At 44.2% G+C, this 22,746-nt stretch overlaps 1 protein-coding gene across 3 annotated transcripts in view; it reads left to right on the top strand.

Annotated features, from left to right (window-relative positions):
- Window positions 1-22,746, top strand: part of LOC139265841 (diacylglycerol kinase delta) — a 198,208-nt gene that overhangs the window by 79,998 nt on the left and 95,464 nt on the right. The window lies entirely within an intron of this gene.

Genomic DNA, 22,746 nt, shown 5'->3' with positions numbered 1-22,746 from the left:
GAGAAGAACATAACCAGAGGCCATAAATATAGGATAGTCACCAAGAAATCCAATAGCGAATTCAGAAGAAAATTCTTTACTGAAAGAGTGTTGAGAATGTGGAACTCACTACCACAGGGACTGGTTGAAGCGAATAGTATAGATGCATTTAAGGGGAAGCTAGACAAGCATATGAGGGAGAAGGGAATAGAGGGTTATGCTGATAGATTTAGATAAGGAAAGACGGGTGGAGGCTCGAGTGGAGCATAAACGCTGATATGGACTGATTGGGCCGAATGGCCTGTTTTTGTGTCATATATCCTATGTAATCCTATGTAAATATCCCATTTATCCCTCATTAAGTGTCAGAGCATTCATTTGTATATGAAGTTTTCACCATGTTCAAAAGCAGCAACACTTGCCTCCTTATTTCTCTCCAAGTCATATACTTAATGCCATTGGCCAACCACCAACACTACAATGGCTGCACCGGTTCAAGAAGAAGGAGGGTCCATACCTCCTTCTCAGGACATCAAGGGGTAAGCAAAAGATGTGACCTTGTGCTTGCTCTGTGTCTCTCTGAGGTGGCTCCTCTTTATTCCTATGTGCTTGAGGTTCACCTCGATATATCTCTGAGATTTTCTTCCATCCTCAGCTGTGATTTCCAGCACAGACACAATGGGCCAAATGACCTCCTCCTGTGCCGTGAGCTTCTATGATTGCTGCACACTATCCTCTGTCTCAGAGATTGCTGCTGTTGCCTGTGCTAGGAATCAGCACATGTCACTCCCCAGCTCAAGCTACACTAAGAGAAAGAAAGAGGATGATTTCAGAGTCAGGGTAATACAAGCCTTGATACTGCAGTTAAAAGACTAGTTTATCTAATGTGCTGTGTAGTATTAATAAAACCTTTCACTCCCTGTCAGCACTTGAATTGCTTTGCTTTCTTTCTTTTCCTGGAGAGACAGACAGACAGACAGGCTGGCTACAGGCTGCATGGTATAGTATAGGGAATGAATTGGGGAATGGGAAACAGCACAACACAGATGAATGCCTGCCTAATATCATTGCTGCCTCTATACTTGCCACGGTAATGATGCCTTGCACTCCCACAGCCACCCAGTGCATACCCTGTCAGCTGAAGCTCGACTTGGCAGCAGCAGGTGGGATTTATTCAGCCATGTTTAGGCCAGCAAGGAAAGAAGCAGGAGCAATTCTGACTTGGGGAAATAAGAGGGGCTGAAGAACTGTCTGGGAGAAGTGCTCTGCTTTGTTCCCCTGCTCTCCCCAGTCTCCACCTTGCACTCTGTTCTATTCTCCCTGACAAACTGCACCATGCCTAATTGGATCTTCTGCACCATTCTTGCTGCCTTCCCGGACTCTTGTCTCTCCAGGTCTACAGCTTCCCTTTCCAGGTCTACAGCTTCCCTCTGCATTCTCCCCTCCCTTCCACACCCCCCCCCCCACAACACACACACGCATACTGTGGCATATATCAATGGCTCTCTCCAAGCAGCTACCCCAGCAATCTTTTTTCCCCATATCCTGTTGCCTATCCCATCCCTTACATTCTCCAGTGATCAAGTTTTCCATTCTGCTTCCTATCCCCTTATCCTCCTACGCCCCTTATCCTCCTACTGATATCGTCAGTCAGTCTTTCCTTAACCCTCTATATCCCAGTTTCTTTGTTCCCTCTAACTACTTCAGTGAGTTCTTTGCCTGCCCATGTCCTCACATCCATTTGCAAAGTGTCTTCTCACTATCAAAAAAGGCTTTCCCCCTCCAGGATTTCATTCTGGAGGAGCACATTGACAATCCGACTGACACATGGCTCATTGACTGCAATCTTTCCCTATCAGTGAGGCAGCCCCACCAGTCTAGACTTTCCACTCTGCCTCTGCAAGGAACTGCAATGGGCACTCTCATCTTGCCCAATCCCTCAACTCCCCTGCCACTACCTATACATTCAAACACCACCAAGATTCTCCAGTGTCTTCCTCAATCAGTTTTTTAAGTGAGTGACTGCTCACCATCAGCAATTCAAAAATGATAACTATACAGAGCTGAGGAAATTGCCAGTCATCCCAGACTTAATGGCAGACAGGCTGTAGAAAATATAGTTACAGTTGTTAATGGTGGCAGAGAAGGTCAGAGTATGAGTGTCTATGGCATACATGTGAAAGCTGACTGTGTAATTGTGGATGAAGCAGCACATTGACAGAGTCAAAGCCAGAACCATACACAGGAAACTTTATTCTGTCTATCCTGTGCTGTAGCTGCCCTGGGAGTGTTTGATGGGACAGCGTAAAGGGAGCTTTACTCTGTATCTAACCCGTGCTGTACCTGCCCTGGGAGTGTTTGATGGGACAGTGTAAAGGGAGCTTTACTCTGTATCTAACCCGTGCTGTTCCTGCCCTGGGAGTGTTTGATGGGACAGTGTAAAGGGAGCTTTATTCTGTATCTAACCCCGTGCTGTACCTGCCCTGGGAGTGTTTGATGGGACAGTGTAAAGGGAGCTTTACTCTGTATCTAACCCGTGCTGTACCTTTGACTTGGGACGGCCACTCCAGTGTTGTGGAATGAAGTGCTACACATTCACACCAACAAATCTGCATAAACTTGTGATCCTGATCTCATTTATACCATTGGTTACGTTGCAAGAGTAGGGGAAATCCTAGGTCACCTTTGTGCAGCTCCTCAAAAACCAGTGAAGCAGGAGAGCCGAAAGCAGGTTTGGGAACGGTGTGTGTCATTGCGGGGGTAGTGAGCATGTAAAAGAAAGGGAATTGTCTTGGAGCTGTGGAGATGGTGAGAATAATAATGAAAATCTATGACAGTAAGCATCAGATTTGTATCCAAGAAGCAGACTAGACCAGCCATGCTCTAAGAGTTAAGCTTCCAGGACTAGGATTTCCTGCTGTTTATGTTCCAACCTACTGGACATGAACTCACTTCCTCATGTCATCCTGTTAGTGTTGACTGGGATGCATTTTGAGACAAGAGACCATCAGCTTCAGACGGAGACTGCAAGACTCAGAGGGGATAGGAGGGGAGGAATTATTCCTTTGCAAGAAGGTTGTTTAAACACAGTGTGTAAATGTAGCAGTTTCTGATAGATGAAGTATAGACTATCGCAGCAATATGAGCAGACTTGCCACTCCAACGTAGGCCAAAAATTGCTGTCAGAATAACGTCGAGACTAATGGCGCTCGGCGTTATTTATGTGCAAATGCCACAGCAACTTAAGGCGAGGATAGATGCACGATTAAACGCGGAAATCCAGAAGTTTCTGTCTGAGATGTGCCACTCCGCTATTGGTATCGCGAAAACAGCGTTTTGCTGTCTGGCTTCTCATTCCAATGCATTGAATGGCGTGAAGTTCTTGTATTTGCACTGTAGATACGAAATAAACTCGCCGCAGAAAGTTAGGGCTTGTCCATTTCAGTATTCTATTACATTTTCTTCCTGCCTTGTCTTATTCTCTCTGAATCCAATCTTTCTTTCCCTTTATTTCTCTTTCTGTACCTGATTTGAAATTGAATTCACCCACTCTAACTTACACTTTCTGGTTCAGACATTGCACTGTTCATTTCACAGTCCTTCAATCTGATTGGTTAAGGAGACACTCAGTTGCTTGTCCTGTTTACGCAGATGCCCTGTAGAGGGTGCCGCGCTGTTTCCTTCTCGCTCTTCCAGCAACTTGCAAGGCATAATGGGCAAGAATTTGCGGTCTCCCTGACAGCATACTCTCAGAGTACGCCGTCGTAATCCATGTGTAAGGTACCGCAACTTCTGGATTTCCTCATGCGTGAAATCCAGAACTTGCGATCTGTCAAGGTACGCCTTGACAGATCATCCGAACCCCATGGAAAAGCAGTATTGCTGGCGCAGATTTGGGCTATTTTCCCATCAACTGCCCAGCAATTGTCCACGAAACTCTTACAGCTAGTAAAAGCAGGCATGGGGCCTGCTTTCATCAACGTAAGAGTATATATAAGCCTTAAATTAAATATTTCAAAATAAAAAATTATGCATATACTCTTTAAATTAGTTTATGCAAATATAGGCCCAGATTAAGATGTTTAAAATTATTTATCAAGAAATTACATTTTTATTGAGGTTGGTGCAATGAAGGGATTTATAAATAAAATTGGGAAATTCAGTACATTTATATTTCTTAAAATTGTGTAAATTGCTTAATTATTTGGGAATTCCATTGCATATCATTAGGGGATTCCCTTCGCAAATGACTGTAATGGAATCCTCCTTTGTGATTGGAGGACTGGGCCCACGTGATCCCAAGGACACTTCCGAACCGCCTGTGTTCCTGGGATCTGTGGACCTTTACGCTGATGTCCGCCTGGAGGCCCGAGACCGGAACTCTCCGCAGCCGGACGGCTGGAGGTAGGTTCGAATTTGTTTCGCTGGTCGGAGTCGTACTCTGGAGTTACTCCTCCAACTTCAAATTCTACCCCATTATCGTCAACATTAAACGGGCAAAGGCATCTAACTGACAACGGGCGCCACTGCAATCTTTGGGTCATAATCTCATAATACATACATGGAATTGTATGTTAAAGTATAAAGCTACAAAACAAGGATAGAGAAAGGTGGCAGCGTGAAAAGGATTCTTATCCAGTTGAGCACTTATGTTGGCATTCTACAATTGCAGTGAAATTGAAATGTTTTATGAGAGTAACAAATTTGGAGATTAAATGAGAGGTTTAAGCTGAGTGCTGGCTGGTCCCTAATGTCACACCATCTCTTGAGTCACACGTTTACTTTGCTTATCTTTCAATTCCTATACTGACTGATGTGACACCAGGAGTAATCCTTGGATTACTACCCTTGAGTTTCTGATCTTCAGTCAGTCTCCTAAGTTCCTTAACCTCAGTAATAGGCCATGCAGACTATTTCCTTGGGGAGTCAGTGACGAGGGGCCATCAATTTAAATTTGTAACTAAGTGAGTGGCCATATGATGTATGTGGAGATTTCTTCTTGCAGAGAATAGTTGAGGCATAGATCATTGCATTATTTGTGGGAAAATGAGATAAACATTTAAAGCAGAGGAAGATACCGAGCTATGGAGGGTGAAAGCGGGGCAGCGGGATTAGAGTTGGAGTGATCTAGCAAAGAGCCAGCACAAACTATGGCGGGCTGCATGGCATCCTTCTATGCTGTAAGCTTTTGTGGATCACTGATACCCAATCCTATTTATCAACTCTGTTGCAATTTTTTGTCATCCTTCCAAGGGCAGGATGTCCCCAATGTGACATGGTGCCCAGACTGCGCACAGTACTTAAGGTGGAGTGATCCAGTATTTTGTGCAAGCTAGCACTTACTGTTTCAAAAAATTCTTCTGCTTCTTTATGTGTTCTTTGTTTATTTTGATTAATTTACTCAACAACTTACAAAATGTGCTGACAGAATTTCTCAGTTGGCTATTGTATCTGCAGTCCATGCAGATCTTAATCTAAGCCTCCCATTTGCAGCAAATTTATCAGGATTCAGCTATAAATACACTGAAACTTAATCAGCCCACCCTGTAATATCAGCAAGTGCACTTCCTTATAAACTAGCCTATAGGTTCACACACTTATTTTTCTAAAGCCACTGATTCCTCTTCCCAGATTCCAGCTGCTGCCTTTTTCAAGGCTTGCCAACCTGCTCACTGTGTGAATATGCACTATCCATCCCACCTCAATAAATGCTTGAGGTTTGAAACCTTTTCAGCTGCCCTATTATAATGCTCAGGATGTCAAGTAGACCAGATTTTCCCTGGAGTGCCAGTGCAGAATGTCCTTGGCCTCAATAACAGTTGTCAGGATCTCATTTTAATTCTGATTGATGTTTTCATGTTAGGGGTTTAAGACTTGGAAGGTGCCCATAGAAACATAGAAACATAGAAAATAGGTGCAGGAGTAGGCCATTCGGCCCTTCTAGCCTGCACCGCCATTCAATGAGTTCATGGCTGAATATGCAACTTCAGTACCCCATTCCTGCTTTCTCGCCATACCCCTTGATCCCCTAGTAGTAAGGACTTCATCTAACTCATGCCCGAGCATGATGGTGAAAAGCATCAGTTCTACTCTACGTGACGAGTTTCTCCTCGCCCACTGACAGTCAAGTGTACGATGTATATGGCAGAGAGTAGAGTTGAGTGTCTTATCTGTGGATTATGTTGCCATAGTTAGTTGAGGAAGAAGAGGGGATGGATTGGGAAAAGGCACCATTAGCACAGGCCTCAGTGCAACATAGAGGTAACTTAACAGGCTGCAGGCGATTCCTCGAATTCTGAGCACTCCAGCTTTTGGCAAATGATACTTGATTGTTTTTCCCTTGTGGGATAGATAGCTGGGTCCATTTGTTTAACTATTCCTCTTAATTGATTAAAAATTGAAATGAGAGCAGTGTAATAGTTGGTGGGAAGAAGAATCAATAGAACTGCAACTACAGTAAAGAAATAAATGGGATTTTAAAATTTATTTTTAAACGCTGTGTTTTCTCGCAGCAGTGTAGGTTTAAACTGATTTGCAAATTTTCCACCAGTTCCAGCAATGACGGTGTTAAAGGGTTGGAGCAGCAGTGCAGCTTGTCCTTGGGAGTCTGAATGGGTCAGTTCCGCTGCAGGGCAATCCCTGTGGGCTCTGATACTATTTTAGTCTGTTTGTCTCTGACAGGCCTTCCTCGTTTTTTTGAAGGGTGTGGTTTAAAGATAGTCAGGAATTTGAAGTACCTCAGATCTTCCTGGTGCCACTGCTTGGAGCTCTGCAGGAATCGCCTTTCACCACAGGCTTGGCTCTCCCGCAGCAGGATGTGTGCATTAGTCACACAGCCAAGGCTACAGTCAGTCAAAGAGGGTGTCGAAGGCATGAGAGTTCCTTAAATGATGTAGGGACCTCTGCCGCCTCGCTGCTCGAGCTGTAGGACTGCTACTGTAGGGTTGCTGCTCTGCCTGACGTGTTAAAGGGTGTTTACACTTCACATTTGTGAAGGGGTTCCTTCGCACAGTGGTGTGGGAGTTTTGGAAGAAGTCCAGCCTAACAGAGAGAAGGCCTGAGTGCCGAGACCTCTCGAATTGTGGAAGGGACTGTGAACCCAGTTCATGATGGTACATCCTGCGAGACGTCAGCAGTAAGTGACACTTTTCACTCTTTAGCATGTGATCTATTGACCCTTTAGGGGCTGAGTGCTTTTTTGAACCTTTCAAAATGTTCTCTTACTTGGATCTTGTATCGCATAGTGCATGTGCTAAAGAGATTTTCCTGTGACCTTCTCAGGATGGATATTTAGAACTGGAGTTAGAGAATTCCTCTTTGTGATATGGAATTTGTAACCTGCTCCTGGAATTTGTTGCTTCCTTTCTGCCGAAACCCCAGCTGCAGTTTCTCTAAAAGGTAACGACTTGAGATTTGAGTGCTCTTACACTGTTTGCCGTTTGTATGTGGATTGTATTTTCTGTGCTGTGGGGATCCATTAAAGGTCAGAGATTTATTTTCTTTGCTTGTGCTCAAAATTTTATTTTTTGCGATTAAAAGTACCCAGCATCAGATAATGACATGTCACTGCCGAATTATTGATATCCCCCCCCGCCCCTCCCCCTCTCCGAGTGATACATGGGATTTCAGTAAAGTTTGCTGGTGAGTGAGAGAACATTTTACAATTGAGCTGTGGAAACACCAAGAAGCACAATTATAGAAACTGTCAGTGCAAACTTAGGCTGTGTCATAAGAGAGCATTAGAACTGTATAACACCAGGTTGGAGAAGTGGTTGGTACAGGCCTGTATAACACTGGAGTAAATTGCTGATGGATACAGGCCTGACAATGTATAACACTAAGTATAGTGTTAATGGGTGCAGGCCTGACACTGATAAAATACTACGGTATATTATTAATGGGTACAGGCCTGTCACTTGTATAATATCGGGGTGTAGTATTAATGGGTACAGGCCTGACACTGTATAATACTGGGGTATAGTATTAGTGGGTACAGACCTGACACTATAACACTGGGGTATAGTATTAATGGGTACAGGCCTGTCACTGTATAATACTGGGGTATAGTATTAATGGGTACAGGCCTGACACTGTATAATACTGGAATAAAGTACTGATGGGTACAGGCCTGTCACTGTATAACATCGGAGTGAAGTATCTGAGATCACAGCACTGGAAGGTGTTTTTACATTAGAATATTGACCGACCAACTACACAGCTCTCCTGCTGCACTCGCAAAGTGAGGTCTGAAGACTTTTTTGTGGGTCCTCTGAGCTCATGTTAGAATGGGGATGTAACATGTTGGCCTGCTAAATTCATTGCACTGCTTAAAATGCCACATCCTAGTGTCGTGACCTTGGCCAATCCACTGCGTGAACATGTAGTGATGCTTTAGACCTAGTGTTGTGCCTTGAGTCAGTGTCTGATGTACCTGCACAGAGCCAAGAACAGAGCTATGACAGAAATGGGAGAGAGCAAACTGGCAGTTAAAAAAGAAAATTAAAGACACTGCAAGAATCTTAAACAACATTACATCTGTATTAGTACCCAGAATTTCACACAAATAAAATGTATATTAGTACCCAGCGTATCACATGTTAAACATGTATTAGTACCCAGAGAGTCCCACAACATAAAAGGAATATTACACGAATGTTATAACGTGTATTAGTACCCACAGTAATACACATTAACCGTGTTGTAAGTTCCTGCCCCATCACAGAACTGACATCCTTTGTGACTGTGACCAAGGTGCATTATCTCACCTCATCCTCGATCTCTGTGCAGCCTTTGACACAATCAGTATCCACAATATCCTCCTCCAACATCTTTCCCCTGTTATCCAGCTCAGTGGGATTGCCCTCGGTCACCTATCTGAACGTAGCCAAAGCTTCTCCAGCAATGGCTTATCTTCCCTCTCAGCACTACCTCCGGTCCCCCAGGAATCTGTCCTTTGCCCCTCATCTATATGCTTTCCCCTGGCAACATCATCCGTAGACCTGGAGTCAGCTTCCACATGTCTGCTGATGACACCTAGCTTTTCCTCTCCAACACGTCTCTCAACCCATCCACTGCCTTGTGTTGTCAGACTGCTTGTCCACTGCCTTGTGTTGCCAGACTGCTTGTCCACTGCCTTGTGTTGTCAGACTGCTTGTCCGATATCTGTTCTTGGATGAGCCATAATTTCCTCCAGTTAAACAGGAGGGAGACTGAAGCCATCATCTTAGGCCACCATCATGAACTCCGTACCTGCGCCATTGATTCCATCCCTCTTCCTGGCCATTGTCTCAGGTTGAACCAACCCCGAGCTGAGCTTATGATCCCATATTCTCTTCCTCACAGTGACTGCTTACTTCTACCTCTAACACTGCCTGCCTCTGCCTCAGCCCATTTGCAGCTGAAACTCTCATCCATGCCTTTGTCACCTCGTTACTTGACTATTCACATGTTATCCCGGTCGGTCTCCCATTCCTCCGTAGGCTTCAGCTCATTCAAAGCTCCGCTGCTGTACAGAGTAACATGGATAGTGCTTATTTCCAAGAGAATCACGCAATATTAATCCCTTATTTAAACATGGATTACTATCCAGAATATCATACAGTATTAAACACAGATTATTAAAAGAAAGAACTTGCATTCCTGTAGCACCTTTCATGACCTGAGAACATACCATACAGCCAATGAAGTACGATTGAAGCGTAGTCACTGTTGTAATGTAGGAAACGTGACAGCCAGTTTGAGCTCTTAAATCTGTTTGTGACAGGCAGTGATCATCTCCAACAAGAGAGAGTCTAGCCACCTCCCCTTGACGTCCAATGGTATTACCATTGCCGAGTCTCCCAGCATTATCATCCTGGGGTCACCATTGACCAGAAACTCAACTGGAACAGCCACATATATGCTGTGACTACAGGAGCAGGTCTGTGGCTGGATATTGTGCGGCAAGTGTCTCACCTCCTGATTCCCCAAAGGCTCTCCACCACCTACAACGCATAAGTCAGGAGTGTGATGCGCGTCACTCCGCTTGTCTGGATTTCAGCTGCAACAGCACTCTAGAAGCTCGAGTGCATCCAGGACAAAGCAGTCCACTCAATTGGCATTGCATCCACTGGCTAAAATATTCAATCATTCCACCACCGGCGTACTGTGACTCCAATGTGCACTATCTACAGGATGCACTGCCACAACTCGCCATGGTTTCTTCACCTCCAAATCCACGACCTCCACCACCTAGAAGGACAAGGGGTTCAGGTGTATGGGAACTCCATCACCTCTGAGTTCCTCTCCAAGTTACATACCAATCCTGGCTTGGACATATATCGTTGGGTCAAAGTCCTGAAACTCCCTTTCTAACAGCATTGTGGGCAATACCTTCACCGCATAGACTGCATCGGTTCAAGAAGGCGCCCCACCACCACCTTCTCGAGGGCAACTAGGTTTAGGCAATAAATGCCCGCCTTGTCAGCGGTGTCCATATCCCGAAAAATAACTTACAATAAACGCCCTGAGGTGATAGTCCCTCATAAATTCCTGATTATCTGTCTGTACCTTCAGTTCTCTACACTAAATAATGGTACAAGCAGGAAATAGATGAGAGTCTTAGAAAGAGAAGAGGATGAAATGTGGATTTGATTAAATCACTATCCACAATTATTAATTACAGTTTTGCATAAATTAATTTTAATTTGTGTATATTGCATAACTAACAACTGGGTCATACTATAATGACATGAGGTGTATGCACGAGTGTCTGAATAACGCACCGTCTTATCTGAGCAGTTGACGGTGGTCAGGCTGAGAGCAGGAAGTGGAAATTACACTGTTCTGAGAATCGACTGTGAAAACGGGAACTTTTTTTTAATTAATCAATGTATTGAAGAGAGAAGTGGAGAAGACATCTGAACTGGTGAGATGTTTTGGCACCAAACAGGGGAAGAGTGCTGTCGGATTTGTGCTCCTTCACTGCCAGTGTGGGTAGTGGTGTTGCTGCTGGGTATGTGAGGTGTGAATGGATAAAAATGGGCACTATGAGCCCCTCGTTGCTAGTGATTGAATAATTGTGTAGCGTTAAATGCCAAAATTAAGACACTGCCACACAGTGAGATTTGTTTGAATAATGATTCAGGAGCTGCCGTTTATTATTTGCCATATAAAGGTGCTGTTTATTGTTAGCAACAGTTCCTCTGCCTCTTGCTGGCTGATTAAGGTAACAGCCAACAGCGACAGTCACCTACCTGCTACATCAAGGGGAGGAGAACAAAGGAATCTTTTTTTAACCTAGTTTATCTACTGTGGTGTTGCTCACGGGCAAGTCCTGGGATCAAAGCAGTTAGAATGCTACGTAGTTAATCTGGGCTGCCCTTTAATTCCCTGTGGGGAACTCACATAAGTGGCATCAGAGGCGAGCTGGAGGTTAATTATTGCTGTTGGAAGTTTCTTTTTTGGATTGGCAGCAGGTTGGTGCCTCACCTTGTTACCTCACATCAAAAAAGCCAGCAGGAAATGAATAGCTTTCTTTCTATTATGTTATGCGTTTCTTAAGATTATTCAACCCTGACTTGTTGGTGTTTTATGCAAAACATGACAACCTGGGTGTGACAAATAAGGGGACATGGCTGGGAGCCCGGGCTGATTTTAACTCTCGGCCTCATTGACATCCCGCCGGCCAGCTGCCCGCCTGTAATGGGCTGAAAGAGGAGACCGCCAGCAATTGAAGATCAGGCGGCCCGGAGGCCATCCACCCGCACTCAAATGATTGTGGTTTTGGCAGGACTCACGGTGCTCCTCCAGGTCCCAAAAAGGACAGTTTAATACTTGCTTTACAGGGCCTCTTTCTTCTTCCTGCAGACCAGGTTTCACTGCACTCCTGCCAATGTTCCCGTTAAGCTGCGTGGACTGGAGGTCCTGCCCAGGCTGTTTGTTGGCTTTCCAATGGAAAAAAACGTGCATGCGCAGAGATTTGAATGTGCTGCGCAGCCCGTTAAAGAAACTGCGCACCCAAAACAAAATTGCAGGGAAGATTGCCTCCCACTTATTTGACAGTTGAAATGCCGTTAGGGTCGTAAGCATGTCATAGTACCCCGATTTGCATGATGTATAAAGTTCTCACCCGATTCGAGCGGATGCCTGGGAAACACGGAAAAAACCAGCAGCTTTGAAATCACGTGAAAATTACCCACTCCATTTTAACTCCTGCTCCGCCTGTGTTCCACCGAGAGGTTGGAGGGGGGGGTGTGAGGGGAGTTATAATTCCCCCCAGTGTCAAAGCTTCTATACAAATTCTGGTGGTGTTGCTCACGGTAGGGCAAACTATATCGCCCGTATTGTGCTTGTGCCTGTCAGCTTCACGTTGCTGGTTCTTTCTCTGTCACTGCCATTTCTGTCGTCTTCTGCTTTAGGCCAGCAGCAGCAGGTAGCCTCGGGGGGGGGGGGGGGCGGGGGGGGAGGGGGTGCACCAATGAAAATGTAACAGATAATGAGGATGGGGAATTGAAATAAAAAAGACTGGGGAATGGGCATTTAAAAAAAATGGGGAACAGGCCTTTAAAAAATAGTGGGGATTAAGAAAGCTGCAGTGATCCAATCAGATAAACAGAACGGGAATGAAAGCTCAGGGCAGCAAAATAAAAAAGAGCAGGAAGCTGGGGTTCCAAAGAAAATTAGGGATGAGAGGAACCGGGCGTCAGAAAATATTGGTGAAGGAAGAATAACACAGGAAAGAATAACCAGGGCTTCCAAAAAATCAGAAAGCAGAAACAGGGGCTTGAAAAAGAATTGGGGAAGGAAAGAGAGAGAGAGAGACCTGGAATCAAAGCTTCAAAAAGATTTCGGGAAGTGACATGAAAAAAGAGCACAAAAAATGGGGCTTCAATAATGGTGGAAGGGAAAAACAGCAGGAAGTGGGACTTCAAACCAAATTGGAAAAGTTCCATAACCGAGCAGGAACAAGGGCTTCAAAAAATAAACTGGGGAAGCAAAAAAAGAATTGCGAGCAGGAACTGGGCCTTCGAAAAAAGTGGGGATGCAAAACAAAAATAGAGGTGGGAACCAGGGCTTTAAAAAGCATCAAAGCATGAATAAAGGAGCAGGAACTAGACTTGATAAAATCATGAACAGCAAAGAAGAAATATACAGTGTAGAATTAGTTACTTTTAGCAAGAAATTTTAAAAATGAGCTTGGAGAGCAGTTTAGGCACAGGATTAGCAGGCTCCAGAACAGAGCGTTATGTGACAGGCAAGTATAATCGGGAAATCAGGATTTGTAACATTGAAAATCCCATGAAAGCATCAGCTACCGACGTCCTGGAAGTATCGAAGCAAAAGGTCAGGCAGCATCTGTGGAGAGAGAAACAGAGTTAACGTGTCAGGTTGATGACTTTTCACCAGAACAGTCATTGCTCGGAAACGTTAACTCTGTTTCTCTCTCCACAGATGATGCCTGACCTGCTGAGTATTTCCAGCATATTCTGTTTTTATTTCTGGCAGTATAGTGTGGACATCTAACATGGGATTCCCCTTAGGAAGCATTTACATAGGACCTTCGAATGGAATGTGTAACATGATCTGATTTTAATTTATAATTATTTTTATAGACAGATATATTAAGCTTCATTCAGCATTGTACACACCTCTGAAAGCATGAAACCGAGAGCTTACTTGATTGTGGAGATACCATATGCTTAGCACAAGCATGAAAATGCCAGTGATCGTAGAGCATGGTCTCCTACTATTGAACCCTACGAAACACCAGCACTAGTTTGTTTTTCCGATCTAATGATTAGATACTCCGCCGTGAACCTCATAGTTTCTGATATTGAACTGAACCAGTGTTAAATCAGATTAGTTAATGATTCACCATGTCCATGTTTTAATTATGTAATTTTATTGGCGCACTTCATATGTCTCTCTCTTTTTAGCTTTCTGTTTGGGGTGCACAGGCATTGTCTTGCTTGGTACTGGCCCATGTGCCTCAGGAAAACAGCCGAACAGGGCCATTGTTCTGATCTGGACTCAGTGTGTCGACGCCAGTTGATGCATCTCAAAGAAACACTTGTTACTGTTGTCTTTGTTAGGAAGCGTGTCCAAAAATGATAGAGCATGTGCATCATTGCAATCAGTACTCATCAAAATAGCTAGTACCAAACAAAATAAAATACAGCCAGAAACAAAATAAAGAGTTGAGGCACTAGGTTCAATTTTGGCATTCAGTACAATGAGTGCCCATTTGCCTAGCTGGACCTGTGGTAGTTTGTAACATCATCAACACTGATCCTAGCCAATTTGAGCTTAGAAGATGCACAAATTCATCATCACTTTGAGACCATTTGTTCACCGGCGCAAGGCCAAGGAAGTCTTGTGGGAATAGGAAGCTGCAGTGCGAAACTTCCAGTCTGGCAGGAAAATTAAAAAAGGTAACTCTAGGCTAACTCCTGTCTGTACTGCCCTTTTTCTCCCTTGGCCTCATTCTGCTGATTTAGTTTCTCCCCTCGCAAGGCCCCGTTCAGCCACCACCTCTTCCCGTCTCAGGTTCCGTTCGACTGAGGCTGATACCTCTTTTCTTCCCAAGCCTATTTTTCTGCCACTTCTTCCCTCTTGTAGGCCTCATTCCTTTATCTCAGTTGCAGGCTTTTCCACCCATTCCTGTGTTTCTTTTTTCCAGCTTGCCTTCACTTAGGATTTCTCTCCGATACAATATGATGCTTTGCTACTTTTTTATGATGTGATGGGCGTAACCCAGAAATACGAGTGTATTCTTTTGGTCCTTTATCTGATATGCTGGTATTTTTGGAATGAAGTTGATCAAGGAAATTGTTTTTCCTATCAATAATTGCAGTTATTCAGGATATTGTCGGTATTTAAGGTGTCATTTTTCAAACGTAGTTTATTTTTAAACTTCTCAATCAACCAGGTGTTACTCAGACACTGGAACTTTTCTTGATTTGTTGCAAGAGCCTCATGGGAGCATACACCTGTTTTGTGTTAACAGGTCCCGAGATTTGCGGCTTTAAATCGGACATCAGTTAGCAGTTGTAAAATCTGAAGCGCTGGTTTATTATACCATAGGGAAGAGCCAACAGAGAGGAGCTTAATTCCACTCTGAAAATTGGATTGTTCACATCTTCATCATTGACGTTCCAATTTTGTAGAAGCTGTCAATCAGATAGTTTGGTTAGATTTATTGTCAATAATATGTTGCAAGAGTAAAGTTTTGAGTTTAAAAAAAAAACATGAAAAATAAAATTTGGCTTACAGAGGCTTAGGATTTTGATCCTGCATAAGGACCATCTCTAAATATACATTAAAAAATATAATGTCCCTGGAAAATGGCAACAGGACCTCTAAAGCAGGCTTTAAACAGTGTGCGTGATGCAGTAAAAGGCAAAATATTGCAGGAAATCTGAAACATGAACAGAAGGCACGACAGGTCAATTAGCATCTGTGGTGAGAGCAGATAAGTTGGTGGTTCGGGTGCAGACCCTTCTTCAGAACTGAAAGATAAGAGACAGACAGGCATATTAATACAATCTGTAAAAGAGTGGGTGGAAATATGTGTGTATATAAAAAGCAGGCCAACACAGAGTTGGATAATGTAGCGCATCGTCTCAGTCAAGTAATGGACAGAGTATTAAGATGTTAAAGAATAGAAGGGTATGTAACTAGCTATGAAGTGCTGTGCCTGGGAGAAAAATTCTAGGTTCTGATATAAAATGAAGCAGGTTTAAAAATGAAGCTAAAGTCTGAAGTTACTGAAGTCAGTGATTGGACGAGTGGATTGCAGGTTACCTACAACAGCAACAATTTGCTGCTCTATAGCACCTTAAATGTATTAAAACATCCTGCGGCGCTTCACAGAAGCGTAATCAGACAAAAATGAACACATAGACAAACAAGGTGACAAAAAGCTTGGTCAAAGAGGTGGGTTTTAAGAAGCGTCTTAAAGGAGGAGAGCGAGGTGGAGAGCACAATTCCCTCTAAGATGCGTGCACTGCACTGATCCTGAGCTCCCTTACAGTTGATTTGAAATGCTGCACAGAGAACTGGACATTAGTTGGAGCAGGAGGGGCCCAATATACAATGGCTCCGTGATTCCAGACAGACTCGTTGGCGAGTCTGGCAATCTCCGAGCCGATCCCAATTGCAGCTCTTGAAGTGTGCCATCCGATGGTTGATGGGTTTTTGTGTAATGCCAGGAGGGGTTTGGTTTTCTCCCTTGAACTTTGACTCTTCACCGCTGGCTCGCGGTATACCGGTGCCGCGCATTCGCATTATTCAGTTGGGCCACGATCTCATGCAGAGGTCAAGGAATCAGTTGGTGGCCGGTGGGAGAGTAGATCGGGAATCGGGGAGGGATGGGGTGGGGGTGAGGAGAGGGAGACTGGGGGATAGGGAGAGACTGGGCGAATGGGTGTGAGAGTTAGAGGGTGGGGGAGACAAAGAGACTGGGGCGGGGAGAAAGAGTGATTGGGGAGGTGGGGGGGAGAGAGAGAGAGACTGGGGCGGGAGAGAGACTGGGCGAATGGGTGAGAGAGTTAGAGTCTGGGGAGGAGAGAGACTGAGTGGTGGAGACAAAGAGACTGGGGCGGAGAGAGGGGGACTGAGAAGGGGGACTGGGGGAGAAAGAGTGATTGGGGGGGTGGGGGGGAGAGAGAGAGAGAGAGACTGGGGGGGGGAGAGAGAGCGACTGGGGACAGAAAGAGAGTATCTGGGGGAGAGAGAGACAGACAGACAGATATACTGGGGGGAGAGATAGGGACAGAGAGAGACAGCAAAAAAGGCAGAGAGGGGTGAGAGTCCAGACACGTGTAGTCTGTTCCCGGGGACTGAGCAGCAGCCACGCTTGGGAACAACACAGGTGGAGGTGCAGCACATGTACAATGGCCGCTGAAAGGTGGCTAAAGCAAACAGGTTTTAGGCCCGCGGTAAAATAAAAATATGAACTTTAAAAAAAAAATCCTAAAATTGTTTAAAGCCGGAAAACATTACAGGAAAGTGATGTTGAATGTTCTGCGGTAAGTTTAAGTTAAATTTTGCCAGGTGGTGTTCCCTTTTTGAAAGAGTCTATAGAGGTTATTTAAATATGAGAGAGGGGGAAAAATTTGTGTCGGCTGTTTGTACCTCAGAGTCTGTGAGAGACGGAGGGAACGGGAGCAGAAAAAGAGGCAACAACGTCTCCAAAACTGATCCCAAATCATCTCCAAGGCTGGGGAAAGATAACCTCACCACCTTCTCAGGTAGTTTAACCACTTTATTTACTTTCTTATTTGAGCTCTGTTTGGAATTACAATTTTTTTTTTTTTTGTTATATGTTTAATGACCGTGTTGAAGAGGAAAAGAGAAACTTAGAGCAACTTCTTCTGTCAAAGCTGCAACGAGACTTGAAAGTATTTAAAGATTTTTAATGAACTTTTCACAAGAAATGATTCTTAAAAACACTTTTTTCCCCCTAAGTTTCAAATATGATTTTGGAAGAAACAGAAACAAAAATCAATTTTCCCCTCATCTAAACAAGTTTCAACCAGGTCTTGAAGTCCAAACACTTTTAAAGAGGGTCTGAAATGCTTAAAACATTTTAAAATTGAAATTTCTCAATATCTCGAACGATCGACTGAAGTGAGCAGCTTTACACAAACTTGCTGCGACCTGCTGTTAAGGAGGGGGAGGGTGGGGAGGATTTGTATGAGTTACATACTACTTTTTATTGACTTAAAAAATATCATTAAGATGTTTAGGAAGAGAAGCAAAAAAGGGGACAAACACAATCCATTTTATTTTGTCTGTTCTATAGTCCTAACATGTCCCAGGAATAATGTAAATATAGATTTCCTCTTAAATGTTTTGTGGAGTTAATAGAAACACGAGTTATGTAATGATGTACAAAAATTGCAGAAGCTACTTTAGAAGAAACTACTATTTGTTTATTGAGAAAGACACAGAAAATACTTTGATTAAACTGATAATGTATAGTTTCAATTTGGTGTAAATGTTTGAAATAGGAGATTAAAAATTGAGAGTACAATGAAGTTTGTTTCCCATTATTTAATTGGGAAGTACCTAAAATAATTCAACACTTTTCGTGATCAGAGCAGGGATTATGGAGAATGTTTGAGAGAAAAACATTAGTAGCAAAATTCATAAATTAACATCTTTACGTCAACATATCAGTAAATAGTTCTAAGTCAGTCTGATTGGTTCTCCTGTCCTGGAAGAAGCATGAATGTTTATTTCTGTTAATTCGTAGCTTTTCCTGCTTTTTGTTTTTAATTCAGTGACACAAATTGTGTATGTGGGTTCAAGTCCCACTCCAGGGACTTGAGCACAAACTATCTAAGCTGACACTCCAGTGCAGTACTGAGGGAGTGCTGCACTGTAGGAGGTGCCATCTTTCAGATGAGCCATTAAACCAAGGCCCCGTCTGCTCTCCCAAGTGGACATAAAAGATCCCGTGGAACTATTTCAAAGAAGAGCAGGGGAGTTATCCCCGGTGTCCTGGCCAATAGTGATCCCTCAACCAAAAAACAAAAAAACAGATTATCTAGTCATTATCACATTGCTGTTTGTGGGAGTTTGCTTGTGGCAAATTGGCTACACTCCAAAAGTATTTCATTGGCTGTAAAGCGCTTTGAGACGTCCAATGGTTGAGAAAGGTGCTATATAAATCCAAGTCTGTCTGTCTTTGTGTGTTTTTCTGCAATTGTGAATAAGTGCTGCAGTTCTGACATGTGCATGGGGGTTGCTGGTTAAAGAAGACCTCGTTTAATAATGGAAGTGTTTGAAGTTGGAAATACGGATACCAGTTTTTGTTCAGTTCTCTTTAATTCTGTGAACTAAAGAACAACAGCGCTTTATATTTGTTGGTTGTCTGGTTGCATTGTGACCAACATTCTAATTACGTATCTGGACATCCAGCACGTCAACGCCATCGGAAAGTGCTGCTCCTGTTACTTGTGCAGCCATTGCTATAGTGACATAAGGGATGGGCTAATACGATGAAAACTTTTAAAATTCATACACATTCCATGAATAGATATGCCTCTTTCAGCTCACCTTGGGCTTTTGGATTGTTTGTCGATGCATATCCGTGTAACAGTGATGTTTCTGAAGTGTTGATGCATTATTATGCAGTTCTTTTATATCCCAGTCATTTCTGGCAAGTAATTTTTTTTAAAATAGAATTTGTACATGACGAACTAAAAGCTTTTAATTAATTCAACGTAAACAAACTTGCAGAATGGGCATGTAAATGACAAATGAATTTCAATGTAGTTAAATATGAGGTGGTGCATTTTGGAAGGAGGAATAAGGAGGCTACCTACTTGGAAAATAAGAGTCAAAAGGGATCTCGGGGTATTGATTCACAAATCATTTAATGTAGCAACGCAGGTTAAAAAAGCCATAAAAGTGCAAATAAAGCACTGAGGTTCCTTGCTAGAGGAATAGAATTCAAAAGCAGAGAAGCTATGTTAAACCTGTATTGACCCATGCCGGATTGTCTCATGATTTGAGATGGTGGGGTGGCAATATCACAATACTGTATTTGCCTTTAAGCGGTTGCTGTTGCTGTCATTGTAAAAGTTATTGTTAAAGGTTGTTATTGTAAAATTTGCTCACGAACGAAAAGGTCGTGCTCAAAGGAGTTCGTGACCCAATCAGTACAAAAAAAATTAGAGGGAAAGTTGGTGGAGAGGCAGAAAGATTTATGGAGGGAATTCCAGAGCATAGCACCTAGATAGCTGAAGGCACTGCCGCCAATGGTGGGACGAAGGAAGTGGGGGATGCACAAGAGGCCACGGTTGGAGGAATGCAGAGTTCTCGAAGGGTTGTTGGCTCGGGGAAAGATGAGATATTGCTCTCAATTCTTGTGACAAGCTTTGTTGGAACAGTGTAACGAGGTCAATGACAGGGTCGGAGTGGGAATGGGAGGAAGGGTTAAAGTGGCGAACCAGGGGCAAGCTCGGGTCACAGTTGACACAACTGAAGTGTTTGGCAAAGTGCTCACCTAATCTACATTTGGTTTCACCAATATAGATGAGACTGCACCATGAGCAGCTGGAACGTGTAAATGTGTACATTGAGTAAGGACAGGATCGGGTTTGACTGTGATTAGATGAACTGTCGGCACAAATAGTTACAAATGGGTATGATTTGATAGCCATAACAGAGATGTGGTTGCAAGGTGACCAGGACTGGGAACTAAACAGTCAGGGGAACTTGACAATTCGGAAGGACAGACAGAAAGGAAAAGGAGGTGGGGTAGCTCTGTTAGTAAAGGATGGAATCACTACAATAGTGAAAAACAATACTGGCTCAAATGATCAGGATGTTGAAACAGTTTGGGTGGAGATAAGGAATAATAAGGGGTAAAAGTTACTGGTGGGCATAGTCTATAGGCCCCCTAACAGTAGCAACTCTATTGGTCGGAGTATAAACCAAGAAATAGTGGGGGCTTGTAAAAAGGGAACGGCAATAATCATGGGTGATTTTAACCTCTATATTGATTGGACAAATCAAATTGGTCAGGGAAGCCTTGAGAAGAGTTCATAGAGTATATAAGGGACGGGTTCCTTGAGCAATATGTAACAGAACCAACCAGGGGGCAGACTATCTTAGATCTGGTCCTGTGTAATGAGACAGGAGTAATAAACAATTTCCTAGTAAAGGATCCCCTTAGAATGAGTGATCATAGCATGGTTGAATTTCAAATTCAGATGGAGGGCGAGAAAGTTGGATCTCAAACCAGTGTACTAAGCTTAAATAAAGAAGACTATAAAGGTATGAGGGCAGAGTTGGCTAAAGTGGACTAGGAAAATAGATTAAAGTGTAGAATAGTTAATGAACAGCGGCATACATTGAGAGATATTTCATAACTCTCAAGAAAAATATATTCCAGTGAGGAGGAAAGGGTGTAAAAGAAAAGATAGTCATCCGTGGCTAACTAAAGAAATAAAGGACGGTATCCAATTAAAAAACAAGGGCGTACAAAGTGGCCAAAACTAGTGCGAGGACAGAAGATTGGGAAGCTTTTAAAAGCCAGCAAAGAATGACTAAAAAAATGATTAAGAAAGAGAAGATAGACTATGAAAGTAAACTAGCACGAAATATAAAAACAGATAGCAAGAGTTTCTACAGGTACATAAAAAGGAAAAGAGTGGTTAAAGTAAATGTTGATCCCTTAGAGGACGAGACCAGGGAATTAGTGATGGGGAACATGGAGATGGCAGAAACTCTGAACAAATATTTTGTATCAGTCTTTACGGTAGAGGGCACTAAAAATATCCCAACAGTGGGTAGTCAAGGGGCTATAGGGAGTGGAGGAGGAACTTAACACAATCACAATCACAAAGGAGGTGGTACTCAGTAAGATAATGGGCCGAAGTTTCCACACGATAAAAAACGGACGCCCCTCCGAGCTGGGCGCCCGTTTTTCCGCGCCGCAAAGTGCGCCTAAAAAAAACCTCCGTATTCTCCACCTCCCTGCAGGTCCTCTGGCCCTCGGCGCGGCACAGCAGGAGCTGTAGGAGGCGGAGCTAGGACCCTGCGCCGAAAACAGTGCCGGGAGCTCTGCACATGCGCGCTACAGTGGGCACGCAAGTGCAGTAGCTCCAGGCGCCCGAAACTGTGTGGGGGGGCCCGAAGCCCTAGCTGCGTGAATAAGGCTCCTCCCACGGCCAGCTCCTGCTTCCTGCCGACTCCCGCTCCTGCTTTCCGCCCGCCGACCGGACCCGACTCGACCCGCCTGTCGCTGCCGCTCCTTCTTTCCCGCCGCTCCTGCTTCCGCCCCCCCCAACCGGACCCGACTCGACCCGTCTGCGTCTGCTGCTGCCGCTCCCGCTCCCACCCGACTCGACCCGACTCTACTCTCGCCCCCGGACTGGATCCGACCTGACCTCCCCCTCCCCGACCTGACCTCCCTCTCCCTGACCTCCCTCCCCGACCTGACCTCCCTCCCTCCCTCTCTCCCTCCCTCCCTCTCCCCCTCCCTCCCCCTCCCTCCCTCCCTCCCCCTCCCTCTCTCCCTCCCTCCCTCTCTCCCTCCCTCCCCCTCCCTCTCTCCCTCCCTCCCCCTCCCTCTCTCCCTCCCTCCCCCGCCGACCCAAACCGAACCTCTCTCCCCGACCCGACCCAACGCCACCTACCTCTGGTGCTGGGGACAGGCCCTGCCCGAAATCTTGGGCCCGGCCCGTTCAACCTTCGGTTTTGACGGCAAACCGCTTCCTAAAGGCCTGCCTGAAGAACTTTCACACAGGTAGGAACATGGTTTATTTAATCTTTTCTTTGCTTATAAATGTTTATTCAGGTTGGATTTATTTGTATAATATTTGTATAAGTATAACTAAGGATTTATTGTAGAATTTAATGACTTCCCTTCCCCCCCCCTCCCCCCCTCGTTCCCTACGCCTAATTTGTAACCTGCGCCTGATTTTTTAATGTGTAGAACAGGTTTTTTCAGTTCTACAAAAAATCTTCACTTGCTCCATTCTAAGTTAGTTTGGAGTACGTTTTCACTGTGGAAACTTTGAAATCAGGCGTCTGTGGCCGGACACGCCCCCTTCTGAAGAAAAAATTCTGTTCCAAAGTAGAACTGTTCTACCTGACTAGAACTGCAGGAAAAAAAATGTGGAGAATTGCGATTTCTAAGAGTCTGTTCTCCACCAGTTGCTCCTAAAAATCAGGCGCAAATCATGTGGAAACTTGGGCCCAATGGGACTAAAGACGGATAAATCCCCTGGACCTGATGGCTTGCATCCGAGAGTCTTAAGAGAAGTAGCG

Source organism: Pristiophorus japonicus, chromosome 6, assembly GCF_044704955.1.
Source record: "Pristiophorus japonicus isolate sPriJap1 chromosome 6, sPriJap1.hap1, whole genome shotgun sequence".
Taxonomy (NCBI): Eukaryota; Metazoa; Chordata; class Chondrichthyes; family Pristiophoridae; genus Pristiophorus; species Pristiophorus japonicus.
This window is presented reverse-complemented; position numbering and strand designations above follow the sequence as displayed.